The sequence below is a fragment of the Leptonychotes weddellii genome, chromosome 7, assembly GCF_054177405.1.
Source record: "Leptonychotes weddellii isolate Sample4059 chromosome 7, ASM5417740v2, whole genome shotgun sequence".
Taxonomy (NCBI): Eukaryota; Metazoa; Chordata; class Mammalia; order Carnivora; family Phocidae; genus Leptonychotes; species Leptonychotes weddellii.
Window position 1 is genome coordinate 98,009,033 of NC_138375.1, and position 13,012 is coordinate 98,022,044.

General features: G+C 34.9%; 1 long non-coding RNA gene across 1 annotated transcript in view; it reads right to left on the bottom strand.

Moving 5' to 3' along the window:
- Positions 1 to 1,684: 1,684 nt before the first annotated feature.
- Positions 1,685 to 13,012, bottom strand: part of LOC145722490 (uncharacterized) — a 71,524-nt gene continuing 60,196 nt past the window's right edge. The window contains exons 3-4 of the long non-coding RNA XR_014146793.1: positions 2,843 to 2,903; positions 1,685 to 1,825 (exon numbers count right to left, since the gene is read on the bottom strand). This is a non-coding gene — a long non-coding RNA (uncharacterized LOC145722490). The remainder of the gene's footprint in view (positions 1,826 to 2,842; positions 2,904 to 13,012) is intronic.

The window sequence follows — 13,012 nt, forward strand, 5'->3', positions numbered from 1 at the left end:
AAAGAATGAAAGTATCTCAAACCTTAATAGTGTTGGAAGGGGGATGGTGAGACAAGATGAAGAATGATCACAAAAAGTAGTCCCAATTTTTCAACCTTCCCTAGATCCCTACCATTGCTATACACCTTTTCAGTGCTCTCACATTGTGGTTGGGACATTCTGCCCCAACTCCCTAATCTGGGCTCACCTAAGCTATATGCTTTGGCCAAAAAGATTAATAAGTATAATTTACTGTGTGATAGATAGCTCCTATGTTTGTAACTGGGAAAATTAGAGTACGTATAGGCAGCATATAGAGTGGAATGCATACAGTTATCCTTCCTTGTTAATTTGATATATATGCTCAGAAGTCCAAGGACTAAAGTAGTTCTCTTGAAATTCCCTATTTTTTAAAAATTCTAATATTGAACTGGAATATTTATGGATTAAATGACATAAGTTAAAATGTAGGCTGCTATTTCTAAAACGTATTTTCCTACAGTTACAAATAAACAGGTATTTTTTTCTCAACAGTGGAGTCAAGAAAGCTCTTCTCTCTCTAATACCCTTGACAGAGAAAATTAGAAGTTGTATGGGGAAAAATTAAAGTACAACTAAAATATTAGCAAGTCACGCATATATATAGTCCTTTAGCTTTATTGAAGAAAATTATAATTGTGAGAACTTACATAAACAGAATTTGTTTCAAAGATTTTGAAAACAGAAATAGCAGTAATAATTGTTTAGGGCTGGAACAAAATCATAGTTTTTAGTTCCTAAAATTGATGCCTGTCTCCCAGTTTAAGAATTATTATGGAAAACAGTTCCCATTTTATCCCCTTTCTCTCCATGTCTGCACAAACTGCACTCACCTAGATCCTTGGAGAAACTGTTACCAGCAAAAAAAAAAAAAAAAAAAATTAAAGTTATTTATTATTGGTGAGAAAAAGGGAAAGATTATCAGTGATACAGTATGTCCACACTTCTTTTAAGACTAAGCATATATGTAATTTACTTAAAAGTTCAGTAACACATTCCATTACCCACTATATCACTATCTCCCGCATTAGAAGATTTAGGCATAAATCAGAAAAGTGGCCATATAATAATAATTACTCCAGGGATTTGGGAAATAGTATATGAGGGTACAATATCTATAGTTGGCCCAAGCTGCTATAATGAAAGACCCATAAATACAGTGACTTAATTATGATAGATACTTTTCTCCCATGGAATAATTCCAAGATTGAGAGCTCAAGGCTGGTAGGGAGATCCTTCTGTTACCAAAATGGGGCTTCCAGTATTGCTCTGATCTTCATCATTCTCAAGTAGGAGAGACTGGGTAAGAGAAGTCCATGGTAAGCAAGCAGCATCCCTTTTAAGAAGGGGTCTGGAACATGCATATATCCCTTCCACTCACATTCCTTGCCTGGAACTTGATCTAATGTCTGTAGTGAGCTTAAAAAAAAAAAAAAAAAGTAGAAAATACTGTTTCTCGTGAAATAGCTATGGACCCAGTTATAATTCTGGAAATCCATTTTATAATGTAATGACAGAATGGAAATTGTGAAGCAATGACCATCTTGTCATAGAGGATGTGGAGGCTGCATTTTCAAAAGATGGTCTATATTTCATCCCATGTGCTCTTGCCAATGTCTCTTTGCCACTCCCACATCCAAAAATAGAATTAAAAGCTTATCTGACTTCTGGGATATGTGACCAATAGAAGGTAGCAGAAGGGACTTTCTGAGACATCTGAGGCTGTCATAAGAACCTTTACAGATTCTTCCTAGGTCTCCTGGAACACTCATTTTTGGGACCATCCTTGAGGAACTAAGCCATCTTGCTGCAAGAAATATGATTTCACTCATATGTGGAATTTAAGAAACAAAACAAGAATATAGGGGAAGGGAAGGAAAAATAAGATAAAAACAGAGAGGGAGGCAAATAGGAAACAAACTGAGGGTTGCTGGAGGGGAGGTGGGCAGGGGGTTGGGGTAACTGGGTGATGGGCATTAAGGAGGGCACTTGATGTAATGAGCACTGAGTGTTATATGCAAATGATGAATCTCTAAATTCTACCCTTAAAACTAATAATACAGTATATGTTACCTAAATTGAATTTAAATAAAGAATTTAAAAAAAAAAAAGGCCAGTGTGCATAGAGAAGGCATGTGTAAGTTCTTGAGTCAACAAGCCCACCTAGGTGTGTAGTGAAGAGTAATCATCAATCATCAGCCAGATTAGTGACCCATTTTAGATATGCAGCCCATTTAAGCTTTTGGATAGCTCCAGTTCTGGTGTCCCTCTGACTGCAACTGCATGAGAGTTCCTAAGACAGATCACTCAGGTGTGCCAGTCAACCACAGAACCATGAAAAATAATAAATTATTTTAAACTTCTGTGTTTGAAGGTAGTTTGTTATACAACAATAGGTGATAAGATGATAAATATTTATTATGGACACTGAATGAAATCTCTGTCTTTGTTTCTCTCTGAATTGAATAAGTATTATGCTGGCAAAAGATTCTCCCTTCCTTTGCTTTACTTTTCATATTAAAAATGATTATTTGACCATGTGCTGGGCTGGAGCCACTTTAGTGTCCTTGCCTGAAATACCTTTCCTCCATTTCAGTCTAGATCTTAGTCATTGTTAAAATTTAAGTACCTCCAGGAGAGGAAATTTTTAGATACTATCAACCATCTTTACCTTAACTGGAATGAAGTATTTGAGAGTATGTGTTAAAAACGGGTATGGGACAGAAGAGATTTCAGGCTTTACATTTTTAAGCAAAGCATAAAATGAGACAGCAACATCTAATGGGCAAAGAACTGGGAGAAATCAAATGTAAAATTCACTTACCTCCTAAGTTTGTGTAGATTCTGTCCTATATTCAATAGCCACTTAAAGAGAAACAAAAATCCTAGGAGGACATAATAAGAATCAACAAATTATTTTATTGTAAGTCTTAAGAATTTTGTGCATCCATCATGTGTTTATTCTTTATTTGGAATTATTTCTATGTGTATCTAATCTTGTTGGGTGCCCAGAGTTACTAATAAAAAGTAAGATAGGCAGTAATAAGTGGTTACTCCTTCCTACTGGTTTAGGTTCCAGAGCTTGGTCATTCAGAGACTGAATTATCTCATTGGTTACACTTCCTTATCATTAATATATCAGTTATTTTCCAGAAACTCTCTGGCTAGAGCATTCTTCCTAAGTTGACTAAAGATCATTTTTCCATAAATCTTAAAATCAAATGAAGATAATCATCTGTAAATTATACATAGATATGTAATTATCCATATACTTAAATGACCCATGCTAGAATTAGTTTTGCCTTCAGGGATATAATAAAATGGGTAGTGGTACCTTTACTTATCAACACATACATTGGAAAAAAATCTGTTATAGTCATCTTTGAGATGTTGGAATTAAGAAACTATCTTTTGGAGATATTTATGAGTGCAGAAGTCAAGATATATTTATTTTCATCAGCAAATGTCTATGGCTTATTTTCCTGAGTTTGTGCCACTGAACATATGTGAACTACTTAGGAAAGTAAAACAATATGACATAGAGAAGAGTTGTTTCTCCATAAAAGAGCACATAAAAATAATAATGCTTTATTATATATTATATGTAGTACATATCATATGTTATACATAGCACAGTATGCATATGCACGACATATATATCCCTGTGTTGCTGAGATTTATTAATGTGAATTCCTGAAACTGAAGAAGTCGACAGCCTATTGCTTGTGGCTTCTTTCTTCCCTCCCTCTCACCTTTCATACTGTGGAATCTGTCAACATGAACCTCTCTAAGGACTAAATTATAGCTAGAGAGTGCCTTGGTACCTGGAGAGAAGGAAGACCAGCACACCCTATTAGTGTCTTGTTGAAGGTCAGTAGACCTAACATTTCCTATGCTCTCTGTATTAAGGCATTAGGTTCTTGTGACATGTTTAATTATACAAGGAAAGAGGAAAACCGACCTAATTCTCTACATATACAATTTTCCCCAAAGCCTACAAGTTATAACTCTTAAAATACGATATTTTGATCTTGACACTGGTAGAAAAAGTTATTGCCCTGATAAAAATATCATCACAAAGCCCAACTATTCTGGAATGGTTGCACCTACCCACTGAGTCTGTTAACCCCCTGAGCACTGCATTCATCTGCCTATAGAAGAACACTCAAATGCCAGTGACTGAAATGTAACAGGGAGCAATTTTTCTCACTTGACAAGTTCAGAGGTAGCCATTCCAGAGCTGGTAAGTTGGCTCCTGGAAATGCCATAGGGACTTAGCATCAGCCACTTTACTGAGTGGTTCCATTTTCATGTTCACAAAATTGTTTTTCTACAATATATCATGTTCACATACCAGGAAAAAAAGAAGTAGGCCCAGTGAAAGTCAACGGTAAATGAATGGTTTATCTTTTGTTTATGAGGAAAACAATACTTTTCTGTAAAGCTCCAGCCAATGGAACACTTTTTATATTATTTTGGTCAGGATTAGGTCACAAAACTACTGATAATCTGTAAAGAAGTCTGGAAAATTAAATATGAAGGTGAATACCTTGCATCCCTAAACAACACAGGGATTTCCTTCAGTGGTGATGAAGGGGGGGATGCATGTGAGTAGCAAAAGCAACGTCTGCTCCAATACTGGATGTTCCTAGTTGCTGTGAAATTAAAACTTTCCCAGGGAATAAATAAAGGTGACTTTAAAATTTTAAAGCACTGTTGAGAACTTTGCTCTGACAGGGCAACAGGGAAAACCCTTGGGTGGCAAAAGTGATCAATCATGGAAAAAGAATTGGACGGGTCAATAAATGTAACACTGGCAAGCCGACTTTGATGTATGAGGGAATAACAAAGTCTAACTTCCTGTAATGCTCCACTAGTGCCCTGATGGAAAGCAAATGCATCATTCAATAGACTCCTTCGATTGGAATTACCATACATAACTGGTGCAGCCTCTTTTCATTACTGATGATAGTCAAGAAATGCTGAGATGGGTCTGTAGTCGGTGATGTGAGTGTCCTCAAAGATACAACCTTGATTTTTCCAGTCTTACTCTTATTCATAGAATGATAATTTGAGTGAACCAGCAATCATTAGCTACGATAACTGGCTCTGTTCTCCTGCCCTAGGTAATCACCTTCACAATAACTGTGGTGGGATAGCAGGGATATATGAATATACTGTTTATTTCCTATGTCAAAGACAAAAAAAAATGAAAGGAAGGACAAATGCTTCAACTAAGGCACCATAGTAAGCAATTTACCACAGGAATAGGGCAAAGGAACTGATTTCTTGGGATATATGTTTTTTAAGATTTTTTTAAATTAATTAATTTATTTATTTATTTATTTATGAAGGTAAGTGGGGGGAGGGGCAGAGGGAGAAGGAGAGGCAGAAACTTTGAAGCAAACTCTGCGCTGAGCCCGGAGCCCAACACAGGGCTCAATCTTGTGACCCTGATATCATGACCTGAGTGGAAACCAAGAGTCAGACACACCTGACTGAGCGACCCAGGTGCCCCAAAAATTAAGGTAGGAAAAGCCCAAAAAGTTGTTAGAACTTCAATCAAGGTGTGCATGAATGGAAAGGGAGTGGAGGCAGAATGATTGTATTGAAAATATCTTGGAACTAGGCAGTCAGAAAATATGATACATGCACATGTATATTACAATGACAGTAGAAAGTACTGAGAGAGACTAACATGGTGCTACTGGAGATAAACAGAGCAGAAAAAAAACTTCCAACTGGAAGCATCTATCAAGGAGCCTCATGCTGTTTTCACTCTCTTGATTCTTATTTAAATAGTGCTACAGATTCAAATGAACGAGCAGGTCAGTGTGAAAAATGCTGTTCCATTGAGGCCTTTGCCTTTCTCCTTGGACAAGTTGGGGGAGGGGTGGAGAATCAGAAAACTGATCTGCTCCAGAGACATTAGCTGTAAAGCTTTAGGCATTCCTTGACCAATCTAGCATTGAAAAGAATAAATAAGTCTGAAAAAGATCTCTCTTTGCTACCATATTCCCTACCCATTTCCAGAAGTATTATGTGTGTGTGTGTATATATATATATATATATAGCCTTGGTTAAATTTGTTTCTCTTTTTTTTTTTGGTTAATTTGTATAAGCCCACACAAATACTTATGTATATTGTTATATAATTAATATAAAATAATTATATATCCTTTAAGTGAATTTATATACCTTAATACCAATAAAGTGTTTAGATCAAAATAAACTAAACATTCAAAAAGGCCCTGTTTGGATATAACATTATGATAAGCAACACTCAGAAAAGTTAAAAGGCACAATTATTGTAACTTTAACTTCCATCAAACAGCATTTTTCAAGCATTATCTCTGTTGACCTTTACAAAAGCTTTGTAGAGACATTGTCATTGACCTGTATTACAGATAAGGAAACAAGGCTGTGAGTGATAAGATGGTGTCCCCAAGATCACACAGCTGAATCCAGGTCTCCAGTCTATGTATTTCAGACTACACTCTGATTCTTCCATTCTTGAATGAAAGGCCCATAGCCTGCTGAAGAACTTGATGAGTCTTCTTTATGGGATGAAGTGATCTGAGAAAGAAAATCTTTCTTAAGAGCAAATAAGTGTGTAACATCCAAAGTGTTTTTGTTTTAGTTTTCCTAATTCCTAAATCAGGAATCCTCTTTTCCTCATTCTCTACATTATATTCAATAGCAATTTGTTTGGGCCACTATATGTATCTATATCTCTCTCTATATATATCTTCAATCCAATCACTTTACTGCATGTCTTATGGTACTTTCATCTTTATGGCACTTAGCAGTCTCTTGCCTGGCTTCCTGTCTCCCTGTCTCCCTGTTCTCACTCTGGTGCCCATTTCTTTTAAGATTAAATACATGGGGTTAAATTTATTTAAAAAAATCCATAACCCTAATTTCTCTAAGCAAATTATTTTAATGCTTTCCTTTCGGAGAAACCATTTATTTCATTTATAACACATAGGATTTTTCAAAACACTGAAGTCATGCATGTTCATATTTAATACGAACAGGAGTAAAGAAGTTGATGTATCCTCCAAATATCAAAGTGTTAATATATCCCCAAGAAACATCAAGTTTTATAATTAGATCCTCTTGTGTATGCTTAAAATTTTTTAACTGTGATGCTATGGCCTAGGTGATTAGGGGGAAAGTATGATTTAATTTTACTCTGTAATTTTGATGAACAGATTTGCAGGGCAATTCAAGATGGAGTGTGAGGTACTCTACCAATATCATTTCTATGGTTGTCTTATTCCTGGAGTCGCTACTGAATGAAAAGAAAGGAAAATGAGGTTTGCACTGCCCTTACTTGAAGCTGCCGTGGAGGCACTGACTAATTCTTGAACACCATTGCTTTTCTGTACATTAAACAAGCAGTGTTCTCTTTAGGGAGACTATTAATCAGTTATCTCAATCTGGTAAATTTCAGCAATCTCTGTGTCAACAGTTACAAGTAGCTAGGGAATAAAAAATGAGTCTGTATATTATTCTCTCTCTCTTCTTCCAGGTATTTCTCCATACTCTATGTGTTTGATAGGGGAAAGGAGAGTTTGTTGATTCCTGTATCATTTCTAGTTTGGAGGTATTTAGCCTGAAGTTTTGTTGAGACTCTTAACAATAGTCAGACACATCTCAGGATGTGAAGAAACCAAGGGGGAGAGAGAGAAAGAGGATTTGGTATCTGTCAATGAATTCAGTTTCTGTTAAGTTTGAATTCCATTTCATACAACTGTCCTAGCCATTAATTGTCATCAAGAAACAGGAAAATATTTTACTTTGTAAGAGATATCGAACCTCATAGGCTCTGAAATAATCTGCGTAAGAAACCTAGGAGAAATGAGGGGCACCTGGGTGGCTCAGGTCATGATCCCAGAGTCCTGGGATCCAGCCCCACATCAGGCTCCCTGCTCGGCGGGAGGCCTGCTTCTCCGTCTCCCACTCCCCTGCTTGTGTTCCCTCTCGCGGTCTCTCTCTGTCAAATAAATAAATAAAATCTTAAAAAAAAAAAAAAGGAAAGAAGGAAGGGAGGGAGGAAGGAAGGAAGAAAGGAAGAAAAGAAAGAAGAAATCTAGGAGAAATGAATACTAGTTAGCCCTTGAAATGTGATTGAGAGATTACAAACCTTGACAAAATCCATGAGAAACTAATGGCAAGCAGCTAAATCAACAGCGCTGTTTTTTCAGAAAACAGTTTTGGGGAACACTGATATTTGAAATGTGTTAGAGCTGCTTGCAATAATTACCACCAGTCATATCCAGAGAACCAGTACCTCAGATTTTGAAGATGTAAAGCATTTTCTTCCCACTCTAAGTAGAAAAGAGTTGAGTAAAGAAACAATATCTATTATTAACAAATGTTGCTCAGCAACTATCAGAAAAATAATTTTTCCCCATAGCATCAAAGTGAATTTTTTGGTTCACATAAAGAATAACATTTCAAGAGATAGACAAGTGTCAGAGACTGAAAATATATGTTGCCTCCTATAAATTAGTACCCAGAAGCTGAGGAATAATTCCAAGCTAAGATACCTGTGTCTATTACTAAATATTTAAATGCTTCTTAAATCCAAATTTGGGGTATGAACCAGCAGGTCTCCACTCAGAAAAGCCTCAGAAGAATTTGAGTTTGATTTAATTTGAGTTTGGGTATTTTTCTACCTAACTGAAAGTGATGTTTTGTTGAGATAAATTACTGGAAATTTCTCTTTGACGTTAAAGTTACAATGAGAGTCTACTGATGACCTTACAGTAACCAAATATTAAATTCATTTAATTCTCAGGGCCATACCCCAAAAACTTCCAAAGAAAATGCAGCCTTCTTTTGACCCTAAATATGCCCAGAACAAAATCAGACCAGAAGCTGGGGGAAAGATCACCTTAGAATTCTTCCAAAGTCTACAGCTACCAATCTTGTCTTCCTATGAGTTTATTAAAGTATTATGGTCTATCTGACATTTAATTCTAGATTTCTCTGTAGATATTATGTGATAAGTAATTCTAGAACTCATTTTTGGTTTTTAGCACTATTTTGAGTTATAATTTATAATCCATCAAATACACAAATCTTAAGTGTAAAGCTTGAAGAATTTTGAGAAATATAAATATGATATAACCATTATCCAAAACACAAAAGAAAGAAATCTATCAATCCAGAATGCATTTTACAATACTACCAGCAGTTTATGAAAATTTTTTTATTCCACATTTCTACTCAACAAAATTTTTACTATCACACATTTAACATTATTTCATCATAGCTTTGTTTTTCACTGATGAATAATAATGCTTACTACATTTTCATATGCTCTTGGTCCATTTGAAAATTTCCTTTTGTGAAGTATCTATGTGGATATTTTTGTCCACTATTATTCTTATTTAGGGTGTGTGTTTTCTCCTAATTGGTAGAAGTTTGCTATGTATTTTGTGTATCAATTTTTCTTTCATATCCTATATCTCATATGATGTCCAGTCTGTAGCTTGTCTTTTCACTTTCCTATATGTCTTCAGATGACAAAGTTCTAAATTTTGTAAATTATAATTTTTCATGTTTTTTCTTTTATGTTGTCTTTTCTGTGTTAAGAATCTTTGCCTGCTTGATGGTCAGAAAAACATTCACTTATGTTTTATTTCTAAAATATATAAACTTTTTGTTTTCAGATATAGGTAAAATAATAATTTTTATATAGGATACAAGCAAAGTTAGGGGGTCAAAGTTTATTTTCTATCTATACACACATGTACATTCCAGAGAAACTTATTTTTTTCCCAGAGACTCTTATTGAAAATGCTTTACTTTCCTTTTAAATAATTTTTCCATCTATGTTGAAGATGAGTTGTGGTCTCTTTCTGGACTCCATTCTGTTTATTGATCTATATAAGATCAATATCTTTTGCCAACCACACAGTCTTGTAGCTTGACAGACTGTTTAAAATCATGTAATCATGTAGTGTAAGACCTTCGGTTATTTCTCTTTTTCATTATTGTTTTGTCTAGGTCCCTTGCACATCCATACAAATTTTAGTTTGTTAATACTCACAAAAGAAAGTCCTTCTGAGGCTTAGAGTGGGACTGTAGTAAGTCTGCAAATGAGTTTGGGGAAAATTAACATCTTAAGAATATTGAATCTTCCAATCCATAAACATAAAATACCTTTCTACTTATTTAATATTCTCTAATTTCATTCAGCAATTTTTTGTAGTTCTAAGTGTAAAAGTTTTTTACATTTCTTAAACTTATGTTCATATATTTGATAGAGGATTTGATGCTATCATATGTGACTTTTTTTTTTCAGTTTTCAGCTATTTGTTGCTAGTATGTAAAGATCCAATTCATTTTTGTTGTACCAACCTAATATCTATTTACCTTGATTACTTATTATGTTTATAGATGCATACAGATTTTCTTTGTTTAAAAATATGTCATCAGTGCATAATCACAATTATCATTTTATGTAATTGCTGATATAGACCAGCTTACATTTACAACCTTTTTATCTGTTTTCTATTGTTTTGGGTAGTATTATATTTAGGTTTGCTATGGAGATTACAAATACATCCTTTGTGGATTAGAGGACATCTTTGCTTAATATTCTACTACATAACACAGAAAGACTTATAACAGTAAAATTGCATTTATCTACCTTCCTGCCTGTGTCTTATTGTTGTCTATATTTTATCTTACATGCTATATACTATATACCACTATTATTAGTGTTTTACAATCAATCTTAAAAATTATGTGTATTTAAAATGTCCAGTAATGTTTATCTCTGAAGATCCAGGCTTCCATCTGGAATCAGTTGAAAGAAAATGTTCTTCAGTTGAAAGAACTTTAATATCTCTTGTAGTGCTAGCTATTAATCATACATTTCCCCAGATTTTCCTAAAATTGTTTTTATTTCACCTTAATTTTTTGGAAGGAAATCTTCACTGGATATGTAATTCTGCTATGTTGTTTCAGGATTTTAAAGACACTTTGTTATTCTTCTTCTTTTTCTTTGATTAAGTACAGTTGGCACACGATGTTACATTAGCTTCAGGTGCACAACATAGTGATTCCACAAGTCTGTACATTATGCCACGCTCACCACAAGTGTAGCTCCTGACTGTCACCCTGCAACACTGTTATAATACCATTGGTTGTACTGCTTACGCTGCACCTTTCATCTCAGTGACATTCATTCCATAAGTAGAAGCCCATATCTCCACTATCCCTCACCCATTTTGCCTATCACCAAATCCCTTTGGAAACCACCAGTTTCTCTGTACGATATCTGTTTCTGATTTTGTTTGTTCATTTGTTTTGTTTTTAGACTCCATATATGAGTGAAATCATGTGGTATTGTCTTTCTCTGACTTTGTTCAGTTAGCAGAATACCCTCTAGGTCTATTGTTGCAAATGGCAAGATCTCATTCTTTTTTATGGCTGAGTAATATTACATTGTATGTTTAGAATACATCTTCTTCATGCATCTATCAGTAGGCACTTGGGTTGCTTCCATATCTTGGCTATTGTAAATAGTGCTGCAATAAACATAGGGGTGCATATATATTTTCAAATTAATGTTTTGTTTTCTTTGGGTAAATACCTACTAGTGGAACCACTGGATCATATGGTAATTTTTTATTTTTAGAAGAACCTACATACTGTTTTCCACAGTGGCTGCACCAATTCACATTCCCACCAGCAGGGCAGAAGAGTTACTATCTTCTAAATCCTTGCCAATATTTATTTTTTGTCTTTTTGATTCTAGCTATTCTGACAGGTTTAAGGGGCTATCTCATTGTGGGTTTTATTCACATTTTCTGATAGTTCAGGTCTTCTGCCCATTTTTTAGTTGGATTATGTGTTATATTGGTGTTGAGTTGTACAGTTTTCACATTTTGGATATTAACCCCTTATTGATTATATCATTTGCAAATATCTTCTCCCCTTGAGTAGGTTGCCTTTTCATTTTGTGGATACTTTCCTTTGCTGTACAAAAGTGTTTTATTTTGATATAGTCCCAATAGTTGATTTCTGCTTTTACTTCCCTTGCCTGAGGAGACATATCTAAAAAAAAAATGTTGCTAAGGCCAAAGTCCAAGAGATCACGGCCCTTTTGTTTGTTTGTTTGTTTTTCCTTCTGGGAATCTTATAGTTTGAGGTCTCACATTCAGTCTTTAATCCATTTTGAGTTCATTTTTGTGTATGGTGTGAAAAGGGGTCCAGTTTCATTCTTCTGCATGTAGCTCTCTACACCGTTTGTTGAAGAGACTTTTTTCCCATTGCCTATTCTTGTTTCTTTCTAGCAGATTAATTGACCATGTAATTGTGGGATAATTTCTGAGTTTTCTATGCTGTTCCATTAATTTATGTGTCTGTTTTTGTGCCAGTACCATACTATTTTTATTATTACAGCTTCATAGTATAGTTTGAAATCTGGTATTGTGATACCTCCAGATTTGTTCTTCTTCTTTTTCAAGACTGCTTTGGCTATTCAGGGTCGTTATGTAAATTGAAGGAATGTTGTTCATATTTCTAAATATGATGCTTAATATGATGACAAGGAAATTATACAGAAGAATATTATAATAAAGCAAATATTTTTTTTTCTTCTTTTGTAGTGCCTTTACCTGGTCTTGATGTCAGGGTAATGCTGGCCTCCTACTGTGAATTTGGAAGTTTCCTTCCTCTTGTTTTTTTTTGGAATAATTTGAGAATAGGTGTTAACTCTTCTTTAAATATTTGGTAGATTTCACTTGTAAAGCCATCTGGTCTTATGCTTTCATTTGTTGAGTTTTTAAATTACTGATTCCATTTCATTGCTAATAATCAGTCTGTTCAACATGTTGGCGGGGATGCGGAGAAAGGGGAACCCTCCTACACTGTTGGTGGGAATGCAAGCTGGTGCAGCCACTCTGGAAAACTGTATGGAGGTTCCTCAAAAAGTTGAAAATAGAGCTACCCTACGATCCAGCAATTGCAC